The following is a 24,849-nucleotide window of genomic DNA, read 5'->3' on the forward strand; positions in this document are numbered from 1 at the left end:
CCTTGATTCTACAAAGTCATTTATGAATTTTAACTTTCTTCCCTCCCTTTGGATAAACCTCACAAACACTATGCCTCTAGGTCCCAGACACTTAACTCTTAGCTCTGGACAATTGTTCCTAGATAATGAGTTACTTAATTGTATTTTGAGCGCGTAAAACATGCATATAAAACTAGCACATTTTGATCTTATGAGAAACAGCCTTTTTTTCCCCTCTCAAATTTATTTCCTGATAGGCATTTTTATAGAGAATCTGTTTTCATTTTTAAATGAAAGACTGGTAGGAAACTGTGTTCATAATCTGGCTCCTTCTCTTGCACCTCAACACCTAAAACACAAATTTCACAAAGCATTTACAAGAAACAATACAAAAACCAAACTTGGAAATGCTCAGATGCAGAACGTTTTACAAAACCCAGAATAACTCTGCTGTCTGAGGGAGGGGCTGCCTGTATAAATTAACAAACAAACCCAAAAGAGCAGCAATGAGTACCAGACATGAATGTCCCTGGCTGCTACTCCATGGACAAGGAACATGGAAGGGCTTCCTGAGCCTGCTGGAGAGTGCATGGAGGAAAGTTTCCTTGCCAGCCTGAGTACGAAAAGTTGGCTTTACCTGCCTGGCTCTGTCTTCTTGTTTTCTCCCCACAGCAGAGCAGAATTGTGCCCTGCCCTAACGAGAATAAATACTGTACCAGCTAATCTGCAGAGTGGCTTCTGTTTGGTCTAAACACCTTCCTAGGTAGGCGCTCCCTGCCCCACGGTGTGTGTGTGTGCTCCCAGGGGCTGATCCTCAGGGCCCAAGCCCTCGGGGAAGGCATGTGTTAGATGTGAGTCAGTGACACTGTGTCATTCACACAGCAGCTGCCGGGTTGCTGCCCTAGCTGAACAGCAGGTGCACCCTGATCCTCTCCCACAGTCCCAGGCGAGGTGCCTGCAATGGCCTGATATGGGCAAGCTGCCACTAGGATCCTACTTCACCAGACAGACCAGCATGCCAGATGTGGCTGCCACCTGAATTATCAATTATTTTTTGGAGCAGTATTAAACAAAGTGATACACATTACTGTATGATATGCAATGCTATGCTATATCCTTGAGTCTCTAGTCCAAAACCATTGAACTTTATACAAACAAGAATGGATTTTATTGTTATTAAGCATATTAGTAATTCAACTGGAAGTACATGGCAGGAGACTCCTGAAATCACATCTATTGCAGTGTAATATTTAGAAGAGAGGAATAAAAGATTATATTGATCTCCAATTCCTCCCTTTGGCCTTTAATATACTAATTAATTGTCAAAAAATCGTGTAAGATGTTAGTTTATTTTTCCTATTTAATTAGAGATTAAGCAAGTGTTTTTTTGCAGTAAAGTGATGACAGTAGTATTACAGCTCTGATATGAGCACCTCTTCCCTAACAAGTAATGCTCTATGGACTGTAAATATGGAAGCCACACTAAATTCTCTCTCTGTCTCTCTTTCTCTCTCTCTACTCACACACACACACACACACACACACACACACACACACACACACACACACACACACACACACACAAACACATAGAGTTGCCACCCAGACACATCAGAGATCAGTTCCATTCCTTTGTAATTATAGTTGACTGATGTTTGTGCTCCCTTGTTTTTCTTTGCTTCAGGATCTTGCCTGTATGTTTCCCTGAGATCAAGTCCCTTGTTCTAAGTATACTGTGTATCTTTGTATGCTTCAGGCCAATTAAGAGTACCTTGAATACAATATCTTCATACTTGACATTCAAGTCAAACTCCGTGAATTCATACTACTGTTCCAGGATACTAGAATGTATTGGATCTCGAGACAAAAAACATGCCCACTTTGTTGTTTTAGAAGGAATTGAGATCATGAAATAGAAGAATACCGATCAGGAACTGAGCTAAGAGAATGGGAGTATGTGGGAAAATGTAGAATGCTGTATGTGTGTTAGAGATACAGAATAATAGGCTCATTTATTGAAAACTTGTCATCCTCTATTGAAAGCTCAATTTAAGCATACAGTTTTCCAGTTACTTTGCTTACCTATCACTTCTGATCACAAATTCTCTTATGAGTGTGTATAGTATCTTTGAATAAATCACACGATTTGCAGGTACTTAACATCTTAAGGAAAGACAGTCTGCTTCTACATTTTTCATTCTATGTGACAAACCCTTATTTTTTGTTTCCCTGTTTGCTAAATAAATGTATTCCTGGAAACAGGATATTGACAGCAAATCTGAGTGTAATTTTTATTTTGTAAATTTCAAATAGAATGTAAACTTTGTATTGACTAGTCATTTTTTAAAAATGAGTGATATTCATGAACACAATATTTTGATGCTTTTAAGTTAATTGAGAATTGCATGGTAGTTCTTGTGTCTAATTGACTTAACCATTATATTATTCATGTATAAACATTGCATTGCACTTATTTATTTTTATATATAAAATAATTCCCAAGGGTTTACTTTAAAGTGATAATAGGGGAGTTGTCCTCATGTTCCAAACTTTATATTTACTTCAGTAAAAATAGTAGAAACACTTGATGTTTACTGAAGCAATTTAAAAGCTGAGAACGCATTTCTAAAGAGACTGGATTTATTGATTAAAGCATAGAATAGAGTAAAAAAGTCAGGTTTCTTGCTTTAGACTGCATAAATTTCATATGAATGTAACTAAAGATGAGATGAATATAAATTCATATTTATATTACTCAGATTTACATCACAACATAAGCAATATAAGTATTTTAAGGAAGTGGTCATTCAAAGCCCTAGATACATAATGGATGAATAATGGAATTGAAAATAGCAAAGGGAAAACAATTTAACATGCAGCTATTATGATTTTATAATACTAATATGGAAGTAATGGAGCTTTTCCCTTTCTGAAGAACGTTTAGCCAGTAATTTCAATGTAAGTCATCAATTGTAATGAGTCTAAAGTCTTTTCCTCCGAGATATCCAAGAGTACTATAGTCATCCTCTGAAGAGTAAATAAGTAATTATTTTCATTAGCTTTGCTTAATATTAATTTACTTGTAGTAAATAGGTTTAAAAGTCTTCTCTTTCTCTCAATTTAATAACATACATTTCTATTTCTTCTTAAAAGCCTGAAATCACTATTTCAAAGTAGCATAAGCAGGAAAACAAAATAACCTGACACAACAGTCACAAATCCTAAATTATGTGAAAAAATCCACAATATAAAAAATAAATCTGAGGAAGAGGAAAAAAAATGACAGAATAACAACAGAAAATTATCCTAGCTATCTCTAATAAAACAGAGATTTAGAGTCGTAGCAGGTACTCCACAGCTAGAGGGTCACATGAAATCAGCTATAATTATAGATATGCAGCTATAAATATAGATATAATTATAGACATACAATTCATAAGAAGGTTTTATACTGTCTTCACAAGAAAAGAGAAATCTATGAAAAGGTGCCACCAAGGAACACATTGGGCAACACATTCAAAAGCACATGTGCAGTGTGGAAATAAAAGGCAACATGGAAAAAAAAAAAAAGCAGGAACAGAAGTGTACATCAGAGAAAGCCACATCCATATACATAGACAATTTGCCATACCACTGGACAGTCCAAATGGTCACTGGAACCACAAATATTAACATCACAACATCTCACCACAACTGATTTCTATTCCTACACTTAGTGGACTCGACAAAAATGCAATTCCAGAAAAACACATTACAACTGGAAGCCAAACCAAGACCCTGCAAATCAACTAAGAACATAGAGAGTCACCTATTAATATCATAGATCCCCTTAAAGAAAACCTCCAAATGGACAGAAAAAAATCAGAAAAATACAAAAAAAGTAATGTCAAAGTAGTACTATTCATACAGTAAATATCCAGGCATTAGAATAGACAATCAAGGACGTAGAAGGTAGTTATCAAAATGTATTACACATACTGCTGGAAAATGTGATTAATGGAAAGATAGAAAACTTCTACAAGGAAAATTGTGAACAAGATGAGACTAACCAGTCATTAGCAAAATAATTCATGGAGACTTCAAACAGAAAGATAAATAAATTCTGAGAAGGCAAGGGAGTCCAAGAAAAAATGGATGCCTAGTTAAAAGATATGACATAAGACACAGTTAAGAAAACAATCCTTACATCTCCCCCAACCAAAGAAAAAAATGTCCAGAAAGTTCATACAAGACCTAAAACAAAGCTTTAATAAAGAGACAGAACCCCTAAAAAATGACCAATTAGAAGACAGGGAAATAAAAAATCAAAGTAGAAGTCTCCACAGCAAATAGATGACATTGAAGATAATCTCAGGGTCAAAGACAGAATAGATCTAATAGGAAAGAGGAAATAATCATTTAGAACAAATCCAAGAAATAAGAAATGATCTTGCCAGAACTTCAAGACTCAGTTAGAAGATCAAATTTCGGGGAGATAGCTATCAAGAAGGAGAAGAGCAAGATACTAAATGGATGGGAAGCATATTACAGAATTCTAGCAGAGAACAGGCCAAAAATCCAACGAGATAGGCTCATTCAAAGAAGAGAAGCCTTTAGAAACCAATCAGAATTCTAGAACTGAACAATCCACTACCACATCATAATCCATTAGAGGATTATTAAAGATCAAGGAAAGGATTCTTAAAGATGCCATAGAGAAAAGATTAATTATTTATAAAGGATATACAGTCAGAATAAATACAGATTTCTTAACTGATATGGTAAAAAGGAGAGCCTGGCATTATATGTGACAAACATTAAAGGTAAACAACTACCAACCATGAATACGTTCCCAAGCCAAACTCTCCTTTACATTTAAAGGATATAAAACATATTTCATGACAAAGAAAACTTGAAACAAAATATGTCCACCAAATTATCAGAATAGAATATGATTAAAAATATCCTACATAGAGAAGATCAAGAAGAGGAACTGGTCATATAAAATGTTCCCTACCAGAAAACAAGGTAAATATATTAAGAGTAGATGAGGGACAGCTCCTAACAACAGGTGTATAACATAGCAGGACTTATCAGATATTTCTGTCTTAACTCTCAATATCAATGGACATAAATTTCCAAATAGAAGACATAGATTAGATAGTTGTATCAAAAACCAAGATGCATCCATTTAGTATCTATGAGAGACACATTATCAAACGCATTCTATGAAGCTAGAATTAGACTCCTCCCCAAATCACATAGGGACTTACCAAAGAAAGAGAACTATGAACCAAACTCTTTGATAAGCATTAATGCAGAACTTCTTAATAAAATTCTCACTAACCAATTTCAGCAACTAACAAAAAAATCATATGTTATGATCAAATAGGAATCATCTTGGATATGATTTGAGTCAATATTCTTGTCAATAAACATAATACAAACCATCTGCAAAAGCAGGGACAAGAAACACATGATCGTCAATAGGGATGTAGAAATAGCTTTTAACAAGCTCCAATACCCCTTTATGATTAAAAGGTCTGGAAACCTAGGAATGCATGGAACATTCCTCAATATTAAACTGAGTATGTATATAACACAGATAATTAGCATTTACCTAAGGGTGGAAGCATGAAGACATTAACATGAGGAATGAGAAAAGGATGTCCACTCTCTACTACTCGTCAATATGGTGGTGGACTTTCTTGCAAGAGCAATAGACAAGAGAAAAACATAAAGCAGATCCAAATAGGGAAGGAGTAAAACTATCCCATTTTACAATTGAAATGATCCTGTATTTAAAGGACCCTGTGGATTCCTCCCTCTAGTTAGTAAAGGTGATGCTAACCTTCAGCAATGTAGCAGGGTATAAAAACCACAAGAATCAGTAGTTTTTCTGTTACCAACAATGGGAAGATCCATGCTGAAATCCAAAAAACAACCTCATATGTACTATCCTCAAAATCAAATCAAATCTAAACAAAACAATACAACAAAACAAAACTAGGAATTAATTAATTTACCTAAAATTGTGAAGGCCCTATATGTGAAAACTTTAAAAATATAAACAGGGAAATTGAAGGAGATTCAAAGAAATAGAAAGTATTTCAATGTTCCTGGTTGGAAGAATTAACATTTTGAAAACTGCAATACTTCCTCTGAACAATTGGCAATGCAATACTCATCAAAATCCCAACAATATTCTTCAAAGTAGAAGAGAAGCAATGCAACTATAATATGGAATTACAAAATTACAGATGAAACAGAATGCTTAGAAATGAATACATGGGCCTATAGTCGTCTTACCAACACAAACGCTCATACACACACACACACACACACACACACACACACACACAATGGAATTATATTCACCCATCAGAAAGATGACTTTTCACCAGTAGTAAGGAAAATGAAAGGTTTGGGAAAATTATATTAAGAGAAAAGGCAAAGTAATGCAGACTCAGAGCAATATAGGTTTCATGGATTCATTCATTTATGATAGCTAGAAGATGCTTACAAATCTGTAAGTAAACAAGACAGATTCTACCTCGTCCATTAGAATGGCCATTACTAAGAAAATTAACTATAGCAAATTCTGGCATGGATGTAGCCAATTGGGAACTCTATTACACTGTTGGTGGGAAATTAAACATGTTCAACCACTGTGGAAGGCAGTACGGAGTTTCCTGAAAAGAGTAAATATAGATCTCCCTTAAGACTCAGTAATTCCCCTCATGGGCAGTAATCCAATAAATAACAAACAAGCTCACATGAAAGCTACCAGCATAACCGTATTCAGGGCTCAGGCCCAGAGTTCAAGGACTGGAAAAATGTTACCACTGCTGGTATTTGTTTCCGTAAATATGAACCGTTTTATATAAGATACCAAATCAATCTATTTGCTAGATTAGGACTTAAATGTTAGTGGGTGATAAAATGGCTCCTTTGTTGAATGTTAGGAAGAGATGTAGGTAGTCCATGAAAGGGAGATTTTGTTGTTGTTGTTGTTCGAGGGGCTTGAAGTCTGGACTTGGACACTGTCCCTGAACTCTTCAACTCAAGGTGAGTGTCCTACCACTTGAGTGACAGTGCCACTTCTGGTTTTCTGATGGTTAAATGGAAATAAGAGTCTCAGGGTCTATCCTGCCCAGGCTGGTTTTGAACTGTAGTCCTCAGATCTCAGCTTCCTGAGTAGCTAGGATTACAGCTGTGAGCTACTGGCACCAGGTAAAAATGGAGGATTTTTAGAAATGAAAATCCACCTCTTCACCTGTGTCTAAACCTCAGATATTACTATTAGAACACTTCACCTTCACCTCATTTCATCAGACATTTGTAAATTTTCTCTTTTCCTTCATGTGGGAATACTGCAGTCAATATCAACTCAGCTGGGGGACTGGATCAATTGTATGGTAATCGTTAGCACCTAATTTAAGAACTTTTACGTCAGAAGAAATGAAACACTCACTTGGAATAATTGTTTTCTCTTTTTATTACAAATCTGTGCTTGATTATTCCCTAATGTGATATTGGACTTCCTAATAGAGTGATGAAATTTTCTTTATTTTCAACCTTCTCCCACATGTGGTCAAATATTTAAGAATTCAAAGATTTGCACTGAAAATTGATTAAGCTGACTTCTAAGGAAATGTGTATTTCTGGAATTTGGTCTTCTGTCATGTTCTTACATGCACAAGCTTTCTATGATTTATTTGTACTACAAGGAATTCTACTTTCCAATCTTTGTGTGACCAATTTTAGTCTGATCAGTCTTTCTGATCCTCTCTCTGGAGTCTCATTTGAGTCTGCCTCATAAAAAAGATATTAGTTATCAGCTAAATGATTCTCAGCTTCTGTTTTTTGCCTGACTTCTTGTAGGCTGTGATAGCAACCCTGCCTGGCTGTGCTTACTGGAGTGTGTGTGTGTGTGTGTGTGTGTGTGTGTGTGTGTGTGTGTTTTGTTTTAGATATCTAGGATTACTATTCAAGGTAGTAGTTTCTCTGGGCCCCTGTGATCCCCCGGCCTAGAGTCAATGAGTTATACTCCTTAGGATACAAAGAACAACTGACTAAATTCCTGTTAATTGTCTCAAAATGAGGCAATCAGGCATCCTTGCAAAGCCATCACTAATGCTTTGTAACCACTTACAGAAGTCGTCTATCAAGATGGCTTTTCAAAGTTGACTGTGAAAAATATTCATAGTTCTAAGTAGGCACCATAAAGCAGATCACATTCCTGGGATCAGACTTTTGGAAGGAAGATTCCCCTTCCTTCCGTCTCTTATGATAGTTCAAACCATAATATTCTTCAGTTGTGGCCAGCCTGGAGCACATATTCCCAAGAATATTCTGTAAATACGGGGTAAATACTTGTCTACTACAGACTGATTTATCTTGCTTTTATCTGTTGTTATTTTCATTACTTCAAACACATGGATAATTTATATTGGGATTAGACAAAGGATTAATGGAATAAACATTCAGTTTACTTTCATATATCCAATATAATACACTTAACCCGTAATGGACAAATAAATTCAACTCTAGAAACAATGTCAGGAATATAAAATAAGCTTTAATACGTATAATCTGGCACACATAAACCATCATCTACAGAAAAATTCAGTTTCTCTGTAAATATTTATTTGGTATGAAATAATAAAAATTTAATTAATGAATATCACTTTTAATTATCATCTGAAATAGTCCTCGTGTATATAATTGTAAATAATTTTATAAATGTCACCTAGACAAGAATTTAACATGCATGTAGAAATCAAATTTCCACAATTTAAGCTATATGAGAGGGATCGTACCCTCGTGTACTATGTGGTGTGAATTTTGCCACAGTGCTGAACCCTTCCAAATAATACCAAGGGTCATGTGTAATAATTTATTATTTGATGTTAAGATGATTGCTAAGTGTAGAATACACTTTGAATTATTACATTAACTCACAGAAATGAAGCAATGATTTGTTATTTGTTTAAATTCTAATGCTTCTCAATTTTACAATTCATTAAATATATTATTAAAATTATTTTCACTTTCTTCTTTTCTATAGCTGATGAAATTAAAGTTATATATTAAACATTCAATGTTAAGAAATCAATAATAAGTAAACTATTATTAAAATGATATACTATTAAACTGTGATTTGAATTATACTTCTAACAAATTGTGATGTAAACAAGTCAATAGAATTAAGGGTGATCATTTTTAAACTTAGCAGCTTGTTATTTTTTTTTTTTATTTTATTTTTTGGGTCCGATCGTGGGGCCTGAACTCTGGGCCTGGGCGCTATACCTCATCATTTCAGCTCAAGGCTAGCGCTCTACAACTTGAGATCCAGCACCACTTCCAGCTTTTTTCTTTTTGCTTATGTGGTGCTGAGGAATCGAACCCAGGGCCTCAGGCATACAAGGTAAGCATTCTAGCACTGAGCCACCTTCCCAGCCCAGCAGCTTGTTATTTGTTTCCTAATTGTGTCATTTGTTATTCTTGGTCCAAGTCATCTCTTCATCTTAATTGTTTAGTTTTCTATTTTATCTCAATTGGTTTGCTGATTGTGCGTTTTGTTTTCCCTTTTTAATGACCGACATGAGGCTGAAAATCTGTATGCTAGTTTATTACTTCCTACATTAAAGTCAAATTGCTGCTCTCCACAGCTGTTCTACTCTACGATGCTACAGTATTTCCCCCACTCCCATCTCCTGTATTGCTGCTCTCATACATTTTATTTTATTTTTTATTTAAATTTTATTGTCAAGGTAATGTACAGATGGGATATAGTTACAAAAGTAAGGTAATTAATTTATTTCTTTTCTAACTTGTTAACCTTTCCCCTATTTTTCCCTCTCTTCACTCCCAATGCCCCCCCCCAAGATTATTTACAACATATTGACTTGTGATTACCACTGTTGCATAGGTTCCCCCTTTGTCCTTTGTCTCACCATTTTGTTTCTTTTTTCTTTCCCTTCCCTAGTTCAGACCAACATATTTAAAATACCCAGGGTATCAAAATCAAATACAGTGACTACAGGGGATAAAACTTAGGTGGGGAAAACACAAAAGCATAAAAAGAAATCACAGTACATTAAGAACAACAACAACAAAGAACATGTCTTGGAGTTCATTTCACTTAGAATCACCTTATACAATCATATGTACATAGCTATTGAATTATTCTGCTCATCTACTAAGATTATCCTTGATGTACCCACTAATGCTCCCCTATTACCCAGTAATCCCACTTCTGGGCATATAACCAGGTGATCACAAAAAAGGCCACAGTAAAGCTACTACTGTGTATCACAGTAATATTTACCAAAAATGACACACACACTCTCTCTCTCTCTCACACACACACACACACACACACGCACAGATAAACACACATGGAAAACTATGCTTCAATCACAAAGAATGTGACCACCTCATTTGTAAGGAAATGGAAGATCTTGGAAAAAATCATATTAGTGAAGTAAGCCAGACTTAAAGACACATAGGTCCCACGGTTTCCTTTATTTGTAATAATTAGTTTACATGAATGATAATCTCACGTATTTTAATTTGACATTTTGTTCTATGTTGAGCGTGCAACATTATTGCTATATTTTTTGTTATTATTTCTGCAAATAGGCAGGTATACTTAAAGAATTATATTCATCTTATCCATTATTGAAGGAAGAACAACTAAAAGAGTAACCACTACTAGGAAGAACAACTCCTACTTAGCTTCATTCCTATGTAAGGCCAATGTCCCCTGTATCCTCATGTTGTACATTACAACTCTATACCTGGTCATAATGTATATCTAGTATCTTATGCATTGTGAACTAAATGCCCGAACTAAATGCTTTACTTTAAAAAAAAATTCTGTCAGTGTTTGAGGATGGTTTGTGTGTGTGTGTGTGTGTGTGTGTGTGTGTGTGTGTGTGTGTGTATGTTTACAAAGATCAGAACATAACATTTTTCTTCATTTCGAATACATCTTACAGGTCATTGTAAGTTGTGGCTAATGGGAGCAGTCTCTTGTTATTTTAAGGATGAAACAGAAAAAGATATTTGTGCATGTAACACAGTTGCTTTATTAGTGTCGTTGAACACTGAACTTCGATTTACATCTTGGCTGTTGTTGTGAATAATGTGAATAACAATGAACTACAGATATATTTACGAGTTACCCAGCGAGAAATAATCACATGATTGGTGGGTCAGATGATATTTCAAGTATGATTTCTTTAGAAAACTGCATACTACTTTCTACAAGGAGAATACTAACCTGGATTTTGTCCAAGAGTAGAAAATTTCCTTTTCTTCACACTCTCACCAACATGATTACCTTTTATTCAAAAGGGAATAAAGGACAAATTTTTACTATCTTCAGTACCCTAGACTGGCTTAAGACCGAAATCCAACCTCCTAAATGCTTGGAATTACAAACTTTTACCACCACACCTGTTTCCTTTGATTTTTTTTGATAAGAGTTATAATAGTTATAAAGTAGTATCATAGTAATTTTTATTACATTTCTCTAATGACTTCTTCTCACAGCATTAAGCCAGCACAGAAGTTGTATTAATCACAACTGTGTAAATCCCCTGGTGATATAGAGGGGTTTATGGAAAACATGTCTATTCCAACTTTTGTCCATTTTTAATCAAGTTTCTTGTTAATCTCATCTTTAATCTCTCTATAAAAAAATAATTAATTCAAGGTAGTAAAAAGGAAAAAATTAAGCAACTCCTAACATTTTTCAATTTTCAATAACATGATATTGCTTAAATCATTTTCTGTTTATGCTTGAGACTATATAACAATTTATTTAGACCTTTTACATATCTATATATATTTTATTTATTTTACATTGATTGCTCTTTCCAAACCTGCGTGTCTAATTTTGGTTTCTTTCAGTCTTAAGAAGTTCAGATTTCAAACTCAAGAATAAATGGATGTAAGCAAACAAAAAAATACAGTTCCTCTCATCTGATAATGCCTCTACAAGAATGAGAAAAGAGTTCATCATTCTAAGGACCCTTAATTCTTAAGATAACATTTGCTATAATGCTAATGTTATTACCATTTTAGTGTTGGGAAAAATTGTAATTAAAGGCACTAAGTGCATGGCCCAAGACACACAGTGAGGAAGGAAATGAGTCAAATTTTCCAAAAGTCTTCCAGCAATACACAAAAGGTAGATAAATTCTCTCCATTCACTGATACTCTCAATTCAATATTCATACTGTCCAAGAAATAATAGCATAGCAATTATTGCCCATGGTAATTGTTTTCTGTTACATTTTGTCTTCAACACAGACTGTGTTGGTGACATTGGGTTATCATGCACAGAGCTGAGCTTATAAATTATGGTCCAAAGAGAGGCAAATTTCTTCTGTCCCATAGTTCCAGTATCATTTTTAAAAAGTACTAAATCTTTTAAATATCATCACTTACTGTATTTTAATAATTCAAGAATGAAAAATTTCACATATAATCACTCCAAAATGCTTTAAGACTAGGAGATGATAAAACAGGCTTCTGTGAAGTAAATTTTTTTCTACTTTTAAAATTATTCTGAAAGCCTGGTACTGGTTTGTCACACCTGTAATCCTAACTACTCGGGATACCTACTAAGGAGCCTGAGATCTGTGGATAATATTGGGAAGCCAACAGGACAAAATAAATTCATGAGATTATTTTTCAAAATTTTAACGAAATAGCAAAGGGCCAGGAATGGAGATGTAGCTCATATAATAACTCACCAATCTAGAGAGAAAGACGTAGCGAGATGTTGAAGCCCTGATTTCAAACTCTGAGCATGCCAACACGCAGGAATGCACACACACTCACTTTTTCAAAATATCTTCATATCAGTGTTTTGCATTAATTTCTTTGTTAACGATATTATATGGGTAAAATGGGCTTCATAAACTCTTCCATCTCAAAACATTTTTATACATTTTTGTTGTAAAAATACTGTACAGAGGGGTTATAGTTATATGAGCAAAGTAATAAGTTCATTTTCTATCAAGCATTGTTACCTCCCCCTTTGTTTTTCCCCCACCATTCCTTCCCTTACACCTCCACAAGTACACTCCTCATACCCCAAAGCCCCACCAAATGTCCCTAGCCTAAATTGTAAAGTTTGTTTTTCAAAATAATGTCTTGTGCATCTATTGTTATACAATGGGTCAAACTGTATTCCTATTTAAGCATGTTGTTTTTTTCCTTTCCCTCCCCAAATTAGAGAAGTGTACATTCAAGATGCAGGTGCACCAACATCAAATAAAGTGAAAACAGTGTTATACTGTTGGGGAGGAACGTATAAAAAAGAAAAACAATCACATCGTACATTATAAATATGTGAGAAACAACAGCAAGAAAGAAAAAAAAAAACACTTGTGTCTATATCTTGGGAGTTATTTAGCTTAACATCAACTTATCTAGTCATATACACATAGGCTTTCAACTTTTCTGCTTATCCCAGACATATACTAGTTATTGCAAATAAGGGATACCATGGGACCTATGTTTCTTTGGACTTGGCTTACATCAGTTAATATAATTTTTTTTCCAAGTCTTTCCATTTCCTAACAAATTGAGCGATGTCATTCTTTCTGATGGAGGCATAGAATTAATATATATATATATATATATATATATATATATATATAGTATATGTGTGTGCGTGTATGTGTACACACAAATACACACAGAACATTTTCCTTTTTTGTTTTTTAGAGCAACTTAGTTTTCCACCTTCATCATTTTTTCAAATGTTTTTATTGTGATTAAGTGGTTACAAATTTCCCAAATTTCACAATATTGTGGGATAGTGATGCTTAGTTTAAGTCACAAACACATTCTAACTTCGATGGAGCAAATTGTCTATTATGGTCTACAACATTTATGAATTCTATGAGCTTTGCAATAGAGTTATTTCTTCCATATGTAAACTTTTTTGTTTTGAAATATGTATATTTCTTTTGTATTGCATAGCATCAGCTGTTCCCTCTTTCCCACTTGTTCCCTCCCTCCCTCCAGTGACATTGAGTTGCTTAGTTCATTTTGGTCAATGTCCAGCACAGCTGATGGATCCCACTGTTGTATGTTTTTCCCTGATTCCCTCTAGTTCTGTGTCGTCCTCCTGGTTTCCCTTCAGTGTGCACATATGACGGGCAGAATGGGGTTATTTAGTAGTGATTCGACCAGATGAGTGGAAGTTCCTGGTTTCTTAAGTGTTGTTAATTTTGTCATATCACCTTACATTTTGGATTTAACATCTGCTTATCACGGAGACCATGTGCCATTTGTCTCTTTGCTTTTGGCTTAACTCGCTCAACATGATTTCCTGTAGCTTGATTGATTTCCCTACTAATGCCATTATTTTGTCCTTTCTAATGGCTGGAAAATATTCCGTTGTGTATAGTTACCACAGTTTTTTGATCCATTCATCTCTGGTGGGACATATGGGTTGTTTTCATATCCTGGCTATTGTGAACAGTACTGCAATAAACATGGAAGTGCATTTGTCCTTGAATATTGGTACCTGTTGTTCAGGATAGATGCCTAGAAGTGGTATGAGTGGGCCATAAGGAAGGTCAATATTTATCTTTCTGAGGACTCACTAGACTGCTTTCCAAAGTGGTTGTGTAAGTGTACATTCACACACACACACACACACACACACACACACACACACACAGAGTGAGAGAGAGAGAGAGAGACAGAGAGAGAGAGAGAGAGAACATTTTCTTGATCCATTCTTCTACTGAGCAGCATCAGGGTTGGTTCCATATCTTAGCTATGGAAAATAATGCTACAATAAACATTGTTGTGGTGGTAGTTTTAGTATGGACTGTTTTGTGATCATTTGGGAGAATGCCCAAAAGTGGGATTGCTGTATAATAGGGAGCTCTATGTGGAGGCTTTTGAGGAACCTCCAAACTGCTTTCCAAAGTGGATGAACAAGTTTACACTCCCACCAAGAATGCCGTAGGCTTCCCTTCTGGCCATATCCCTTCCAGCATCTGTTGTTGTAAAAATATGGAACGATTCACTAATTTGTACATCATCCTTGTGCAGGGACCATGCTAATCTTCTCTGTATTTTCCAATTTTAGTGTATGTGCAGACAAATTGAGCACAAAACATTTTTTATATATAAAAAGTAATTGATTTTCTTAAACTAGACAATTCAACAAAAATAAGTTCAAAAGAATTGTGAAATTTTAGAACCATGTGTTTCTTATATAAGCACACATTTAAGAATAAAGTCAAGATTGACATATCAAAAACAAAATAATTCCAGATATTTGTTGTTCATGAGATTTGTAGGAGGAGGAGTTCAATTATTCTACAAAAGGCACTTGTCGTAATGATCATTGCAGCAAATGTTAAGGTTTGTTAAAAGTTTTAATGTTTTAAATATGTTTAATTTTGGGATTTGCTTATATATGGCAAAATTAAGTCATAAAAATTTTGATAACGTATATAATATTTCTGGTAGCATGTACTAGTAAGTATGTACACTTCAGATTTTATAGAAACTTTACTAATGAGAAGTTGCAAAGACTGTAAAGAAGCAGAGTGAAGAGTTAAGATTTTAAGTACACAGTTTCTGTTAAATCTTTAAGGCTCCTTTACGTTATATGTTAGTGATGAACAAATAATGATATAATCCACATACAAATGATGAGATGAACTATAAATAGTAATCTTAGTGAGTAAATTTAAAGGCTACTTATAGCTTTATCCAGTTTTAAATGTACAGGAATATGAGAAAATAGTAAACTCTACTATGTACACTTCAAATACTGAAAACCCTGGTAATTGTTTTGTTTTTTATTTTAGTAATCATTAATATTTAATTATTGTTTTCTTTATTTATAACAACTTTCTGTGAGTCATGATTAAGAGGTACTTTGAGAATATTATTGGGATGGCCACACAATTTTTCATAGGTACATGTGAATTTACAAAGAGCAAAACTAAAAACAAAATATTGATTAAAAATTATATCAAGTAGATTCTGAATCAGGAGTGTTGATAAATGTCCACACCTAAAATCTTAACCCTAGGCTGGAGCATCTTATTTAAATATTGTTGAGAATTTCAAGACTTCCTTTATGTAGGGCCCTTAGAAGTATGTACAGCATGCATGTGTACAAAGCCAGTGACAACAGACAAATATGACTAAGTTTCCCCAAAAGGAATCTATGAAGTCAATAGTTATCTTCCCAAGCAGATGAAAAAATGCGTCCAAAATGATTCAGTGCCCCTACATTTGTGGAGTTATTTAAGTTATGGATTCTTTGTTAGACATATTCTTTTCTTTTAAAAATTGTCAAATATTAGTTTATAATAAACTTTGTCTAGTATTTCTTGGTTCAAAACAGAAATCTTGATACAGTTGATGTCACTTGGCTTTCTTACTATCTCAGTTCAAAGCCAACCTAGGCAGGAAAGTCTGTCACATTCTTATCTGTAACCAAACACCAAGAACGCCAGAAGTGGAGTTTGGCTCAAGTAGTAGAGTCCTAGCTTTGGGGGAAGTTGGCCAGGGAAGACATTTCTTCAGGGACATGGTCCAGCCTCTGAGTTCAAGCTCCAGAACCAGGACAAACGAAACAAACAAACAAGAAAAAAACGCACATATTTCTTTGGGACCATCCATAAAGCACTGGTTTGAGAACAGACTCCTTTTGCTGATCATACTCACTGAATCCTGCTTTTTTGGAATACTAATTGTGCTGGAGAATTCAGGACAAGACTAAATGAATTAATAAGTGACTCCTGCAACAACAGAATCAGCTCAATAGTGAAACATCCATGCATAAGACAAATTAAAACCTCCAAGTCTTTGTTTCCTTGCAAAAGAAAGCTTTTAAAACAATGTTTATTTCCTTTTGTCCTATGCTGGCCTTCAATTGGCACATTGTTTCCTTTTGAAATACTTTCAAGAAGAAGTTTTCAGACAATTTTTATGTGAATAAAGAACACACTCGAAAAAAGTCAAGGACAGTTTCTTCAAGCGTGGATTCTTTTTTTTCTAACAATGAATATATATTTTTTACAGTGAAAATACTGAACAGAGTGGTTACAATTACATGTGCAAGATAATGAGTACAGTTTTTATCAAGCATTGTAGCCTACTCCTTGGTTTCCCCTTCCCATCCCTAGACATAAAAGAAATGCAAATCAAAACAACATTGAGATATCACCTCACCCCAGTTAGAATGGGTATAATCAAGAACTCTAATAACAACAGATGCTGGAGGGGATGTGCAGTCCCACTTTTGGGCATTTACCCAAATGTTTACAAACAAGACCACACTAAAGCTACGAGCACAACTAAGTTTATTGCAGCATTATTTACAGCTAAGATCTGGACTGAGTACATTTTTTATCAAGCAATATAGCCTATTCCTTGGTTTCCCCTTCCCATCCTCCCCTCCCCCCTACATCCAATCCTCCTCCCCCCAACAACAAAGTTGTAAAGTTCGTTTTTGAAATAACGACTTGTACATCTCATTGTTGCAATGGGTCCACCTGTATCCCTATTTAAATGATTTGTTTTTTTTCCGTTCCCCTCCAGAAATTATACCGACATCAAATACAGTGAAATCAGGGGTTATTGTTATCCCGTGGGGAAGGGACATAAAAAGCAACAAGGAAATCATCTTATAAATGTGTTAGAAAAAGTCACATGAAGAACAAAAAACATTCGAATACATATCTTAGGGTTCATTTCCCTAACATCAAGTTATCTGATCTTTTCTGTTTGACTGAGACATATACTAGTTATTGTAAATAAGGAAAACCATGGGACCTATGTTTCTTTGGGCGTGGCTTACTTCAATTAATGTAATTTTTCCAAGTCTCTCCAGTTCCTAACAAATGGGACAATGTCATTCTTTCGGATGGAGGCATAGGATTCCATTGTGTATATATACCACATTTTCTTGATCCATTCATCTACTGAGGGGCATCTGGGTTGGTTCCATACCTTAGCTATGGTAAATAAGGCTGCAATAAACATAGTCGTGCTGGTACCTCTAATGTGGCCTTGTTTGTGAACATTTGGGTAAATGCCCAAAAGTAGGATTGCTAGGTCTTAGGGGAGCTCTGTGTGGAGTCTTTTGAGGAATCTCCAAGAACCGACCTCAGGACCACTGGAATAGAATTGAAAACCCAGAAATGAACCTACAAACCTATAGCCATCTAATCTTCGATAAGAGAGCTAAAAAAATTGAAGAAAGACACCCTCTTCAGGTAAAATGAATGTTTTCAGGCTTCATAGAACTAGCACAAAGACATCTTTGGACATGAGGTAACACGCCTTTCAGAGACAACTTAGTAAATACAAAATATAAAATTTAAATGACTTATAAAAACATTATTCATGTACATATGGCCATATAAGATAATGTTAAGAAAAATGAAACCCAAGATAGGGACACAACTTGTTTATTCTTTATTGAAATTGTTTTTAATGAATCTAAAATGTACTATGTGATTTTTTCTTTTCTCCTCCATGTTCTTCCCGCATGATATAACTCCTGTTTTCACTGGATATGATGTTGGTGCCCTGCATCTTGCATATACATTTTTCTAGTGTGGGGAGGAGAAGGGAAACAACAAAATGCTGAAACAAAGATTCAGGATGACCTATTGTAACAATGATATGAACAAGACACTATGTAGAAAACGAATTTTACAACTTGTGGAGGGGAGGGGGAATTGGTCAGATGGGGAGGGAATGGATAACACAGAAAAAACAAAAGAGGATGTAACAATAAGAAATGTACTCATTACCTTACTTATGTAACTCTAAGCCCTCTGTACATTATTTTTTACTATAAAAACATAAAAGAAACCATTATCCATGAGTACATTAACTTCAAATTCCATAAGTGCTCTTAAATTAAATTTAACTTGAAGAAGATTCTCAGAAAAGTTTATTTGTGTGTGTGTTGTGAATTATTTACCAAGTGTACACAAGTTAACAGTAGAAGAAACAATAGGAATAATAAGAGAAAGAAAAGTTCTGTGTTTAAGTCTAATGGTTCAATATACTATGGAAGACTCTGCAAATAAGACAACATTGAACCAATAAAGCCAAGGCCATTATGTAGATCTATGGGAGTGACATAGAGAAATAATTAATACTAAGAGGAATATGAACGATGAGGCCACTCTCTTTCAACTTCTATCTCTAAATCATGGTTGCTAATCACGCAAATTTGTAAAATGTACAATTGAAGAATAATTCTGGTTCCAAAGTAAGTTAGATATAAGAGCATGGACTTAACTGGAAAAAAAGTCCATGGTGAGAAAGCAGGAATTATACTAGCAATGAACTGGTGGCCAAGATCTCATTTCTTTTTCTTTCTTTCATCTTTTTTCTTTCTTTTTTGTTTTTTTTTTTATGGTTGAGGCAGGGTTTGAACTCAGCCTGGGAAATATCTCTCCATTCTTCAGCTCAAGACTAGTGCTCTACCTGTTGAGCCACAGCGCCACTTCCAGTTTTCTGGTGGTTAATTGGAGTTAAGTGCCTCAGAACATTCCTTTCCTATTCATACAGGATTTGAACTGCAATCCTCAGATCTCAGTCTCCTGAGTATCTAGAATTATAGGCGTGAACTCAAGTGATGGAATACTAGTGATGAGCAAGATTGCTGAATGAGGTTGCTGAGGCTTTTGCATACAAACATACAAACATACACATACACACAGAGGCACATATATGTGCAAACACACCTGCACAAATAAAACAACTCTCAGAATATGGAGAAATGTTAGAAAACAATAGAAAATATATCCTGAGTAAGACTAGATCAAGTGATAATTTTTAATATTAGAAAGTCCTCAAGTGAAATTTATTCAAAGTTTGATAATATTACATACCTAGGGACCAGAGATAAAAAGAAAGTCAAGTAATCATTATTAAAGGGATTGGATCCATGGAAGAATGAATCAGAGACCCCTGCAGGTGCATCTAAAAATGTTCATATCCTGTGTGAAATGATAGAACATCTTTGAAAATAGTACATAAACAACTTGAGGAGTCAGTCTAATGAATAAGATCATAGGAGAAGTTGAGAATTGCTAGTCTGTATCTAGATTAAATAAACCACCAAACTATGGAAGGGCAATTTGATACAAGCTTGGAATTCTAGCACTCAAGCTAAGACAGGAGATTAGAGAGTGGGATTACATAGTGATACCTTCCCTGGACCAGGTAGTATAATTTTGTCTCAATGAAACAAAACAAACAACAAGAAAGGAATACACAGTTGGAAGTTTGGGCTAATTTTGTCATTATGTTTTGAGAAGGCAAGTTTCCTATTGAAATGCAACTCATATATAATCCTCAGTTGTGTTTTAAATGCTCTCTGCATTACACAACATTCCTAGATGCAAAATGGCTCATGATTCCCAATCAAAAATTTGAAAAAATAAGCATCATTCTGTTGGATTTCAAAGAAATAATGAAGGATTACAAAATTTTAAGCCTGGAAAAATACAAAGTTCATCTAATGTAGGACTTTGTAGATCTTGCTAAATTAGAATTTATATTTAAAATAAATATTTTGGTTTTGTTTCTAATTTCATATTCTATAGGATACTACAAAATTCTTTTTAAGTAGAGGTTTTAATTCACAAATTCACACATGAATCAGGCATTTTATTTGCTTAAAATATTCTTTCAAGCGAGGTATAATTAGAACTTAGTTAATTGATAATTCCAACAGTTCATGTATAAAATGAGATAGTGTGAATAATCTGCACAGAGTTGCCAACAAATGGATGATATTAATTTATTAATTTAGAACAAGCCATTTTTGGAGGCTTTGGTGTAACATGGTATGAAGACAGTAATTGTGTGAGGTCTTGGTTCTTCTATCTATTTGTAATACAGGAAGAAATTTCCTTAATTACATGCCTCTGTATACAATGAGAAAAATGCGAGGTTGGAGTTGGTTTTATTTTTTGGTTTGTCCTCAGGTTTGAACTCTGGGCCTGGCCACTCTCTTTGAGCCGGTTTTTGCTCAAGGCTCATGCCCTACAACTTCAACCTCAGTGCCACTTGAGTCTGGCTTTTCCTGAGAAGTTTATTGGAGATAAGAATCTAAGGAATCTTCCTGACTGGGTGGGCTTTGAACCATAATCTTCTGAGCTTAGCCTCCTGAATATCTATGATAGATAAAAATATAAATAATATTTGCAAGTGCTCTGATTTCTAGAAATCAGAAAAATGTTGCAGCAAAGTTTAGTGTAGTGTACTTTCCACAATAGGAAAGGCATCATATTAGCACAAGTGTAGTATTTTTTCACAATAGTGATAAGCTATTCATGATGTGAATTAAGGGAATTTTAAGGTGCACCATACAAATTGGAAACTGTTGGGCTAGGAAGACTTTATGGCATAAAAACTTGGGATTGATGATCACAGAAATAATAGCTTACTCTGATGAACAAATGTTTACTCTTGAGGAATTAATTATTACACATACTTCGTAGTTATATCCTCCACCAGAATGTAGCTATTTTTTTTGTTGATTTCTCAATATGTAGCACCCAATTAGAAACTGCAGTTATTGCAGAATTAAATAACATACAAACAGGTACTGTTTTGAATATCTCTGATATGGAATGTTCAGAATTTGAAAATGAGTAGTTAGTATTTGTAAGAACTTTGAAGAACACATATATTATGTCCTCTTAACAATTATTCAGTTTTAAAAGTTAGGAGTTTCCATAGAATTAAACTGTTTTCTGTTTTACTATGGGACAATATTAACTTATAATTTTTTTTGAAAATTATGACAGATATATTGTGAAAATATTGTATATTTGGATAACATTCAAGTTGATGAACCTCTGATAAAGAAAGGTGTAATTAATTCAAATTAGATGCCAAATAGTGTTCATTTTTTAAAAGGTAATGCACATAGGATAATATTTACTATAGCAATACAGTGAAATTATACTTTATGTAACTTATTTTGTTTAATTTTATTTTTAAGGTGATATATACAGGGGTTGCATTAATTGTAAAGTAGTGAATACATAACATGTCGAAATTTTACCCACTACCTCATTTTTCTCACACTTTTCCTTTCCCCCCAAACCCCTCACAAGTTGTAATGTAAATTTCCAACATTTTGTCTTGTGAGTACTGCTATTGCACTGGTTTGCACTTTGTCCTTTGTCTCCCCAATTTGCTGTTCATCTTGCCTTCTCAAATTAAGATAAATGCATGTGGAATACACACAGTACTGAAATCAAATACAGCAGGGGATAAACTATAGGGGAAAACACAAAAGAAAAAAGAAATCACGTAGTACATTAAAAAAAAAAAAACCACAAAGAAAAACCTCTATTTCCATATCTAGGTGTTTATTTTGCTCATCCTATATGCAAAGCTTTTGAGCCATTCTGCTCATCTGCTAGTGTTATTCTATACATATCCTATTATTACAAATGAGGGAAACTATGGAATCTGTTTCTTTGGGTCTGGCTTATTTTATTTAGCAGGATTTTAAAAATCTTTCCATTTCCTTTTGAATTGGAAGCATAGAATTCAACACGATATATATATATATATATATATATATATATATATATATATATATATCAACAAAATGTGTATATATATCACATTTTGTTGATTCGTTCATCTACTGAATGGCATATTGGTTTGAAAATGTTTGCATGTAAGTATTACTTAGGGTCATTCAAAAATGACAGATGACACCTCCCCAGAAATACTAAAATCATGATTTCTTCTTAAGAAAGGATTTTATGGTGGTACAAGTGTTGAAATATCTGGATGAATGTAATTTATATCTTGCACTGAATTAGGCAGGAAGATATCTAATATTATATAGGATAAAAATGGTAGTGACAAAATATTCCCTTGAGAAAGATATAGGAGTCTGCCAGAAGTATGAAGAAATTCAGATAATTTTAAAGAATTTAAAAATACAAGCTCAAATATGTTTCTTTAAATAAAAATTATGTAAGTGGAAGGGCAAAAGAAGGAGAAGAGAGGAAAGTAACTGACAGCAGATCATTGTCCCAAGTTAGAGTATATAAAGTCATAATCTAGAGTTCAGATGAAGATGGCAGAAGGTCTAGGCTAAACGAGCTATCATGTAGACAACAGTTTTAGTGTTCCAGTCAACAGTCCTAGGCTAGAGAATCACACCCAGTGTGCCATCACAGTACAGAGAGTTTGGCCAGAGATGGAATATCCAGGCAAGGAAACAGATCTGAGAATCAGCGGCCTGAGCCAACATGCCTACAGAGAGAGTCCAGTCAAAAAGATGCCAGACACAGTGTGCGTATTCTACTCAATACCAGGAAGAACTGACAAGGAACAGATATATTCATGCTGCATATCACAGACCATAGAGGGCCCAGTCACCAAGATTCTGGCATGAATAGAACCCTGACATCCTCACTCCTTCTCAGAAAGCAGAGGAAGGAAGGTGGCCCCTCTCCCACCACCAGAGAGCTCCATCTTTGATACTGACAAAGGCCCAGAAATTGATACTGACAAAATGCCCAGACTTTTGTCTGTGCAACTACAGGACTTTGGTTGATGCTTGCCTTAAAATAGTGTTCTAGCACAAAAATGGATTCATGGAATCCAATAAAAGATAGCTGAAAGAAGTCAGGGAGACCGGACAGGGAATGTTGAATGGAGCCCAACAGAAGGAATGGGAGTCCAAGGAAACCATAACCGATCAACTAAGTGATTTGAGAATAAACACAACACCAGATTCAAGAAGCTTTTAGAACCCCAAATAGAACAGACCATGACAGGATATCACACCGTGACATTATAATCCCCACAGCATCAATTCCAAGGAAAAAATCCTTAAAGCAGTCAAGGAGAAAAGATCAACCACTTACAAAAGGAAACCAATTAGAATAACTTCAGATATCTCAGTGGAGAAAATTACAGCAAGAAGAGCTGCCATGCCCTAAAGACAAACAATTATCATCCAATTATACTGTACCCAGCTATATTCTCCTTCATAACCGAAGGCCAAATAAAAACCTTCCATACCAAAGAACAACTGAAACAATATGTATACACCAAACCAGCCCTATAAATGACACATAACGATGTATTACACATAGAAAATCAACAAGACCACAATAAAGGCAAAGAAACCGCACTCAAACTGAGAATCCAAGAACCATAGGAAGAACCCAGTTGCTGCAGCCCCCAAGAAGGGGCATAAAATGGCAGGAACTCCCAAACAGCTCTCAATTCTAACTCTCAACATTAACGGATTGACTCTCCAATTAAGCGACATAGACTGTCAATTAGGATTAAGAAGCAAGATCCTTCTATCTGCTGCCTTCAGGAGTCTCATATTGTCCATAAAAACAAACACATTTTCAATGTGAAAGGCTGGGACAAAATCTACCAAGCAAACGGCCCACATAAACAGGCGGAAGTTGCAATCCTAATAACAGATAAAATAGACTTCTAATTAAAATTAGTGAGAAGAGATAAGGAAGGTTGCTACATACTAATTAAGGGATCTCTCCTTCAGGAGAATATTACAATTTGAAATATCTATTCGCCAAACAACCAAGAACCCAAATTTCTTCAAGAAACACTACTTTCCTTCAAATCTGACATTGATCCAAAGACATTAATTGTTGGGACTTTAACACACCACTTTCCACACTAGATAGATCAACTCGGGAAAAACTCAACACAGAGACTGCATATCTAAACACCTGCATAGATCAACTATATTTAACAGACATCTACCGTATATTTCACCCAACAGTATCAGAATACACGTTTTTCTCAGCAGCTCATGGCACATTTCCCACAATAGACCACAATTTA

The 24,849-nt window shown here is 34.8% G+C and overlaps 1 non-coding gene across 1 annotated transcript; it reads right to left on the reverse strand.

Moving 5' to 3' along the window:
* Positions 1 to 15,006: 15,006 nt before the first annotated feature.
* LOC122127795 lies at positions 15,007 to 15,112 on the reverse strand. Its single transcript, XR_006151283.1, has one exon. It is a non-coding gene; the product is annotated as a U6 spliceosomal RNA (small nuclear RNA).
* Between the last annotated feature and the right edge of the window lie 9,737 nt (positions 15,113 to 24,849).

The sequence above is a fragment of the Dipodomys spectabilis genome, unplaced genomic scaffold (assembly GCF_019054845.1).
Source record: "Dipodomys spectabilis isolate Male_0828 unplaced genomic scaffold, ASM1905484v1 ptg000312l, whole genome shotgun sequence".
NCBI lineage: Eukaryota > Metazoa > Chordata > Mammalia > Rodentia > Heteromyidae > Dipodomys > Dipodomys spectabilis.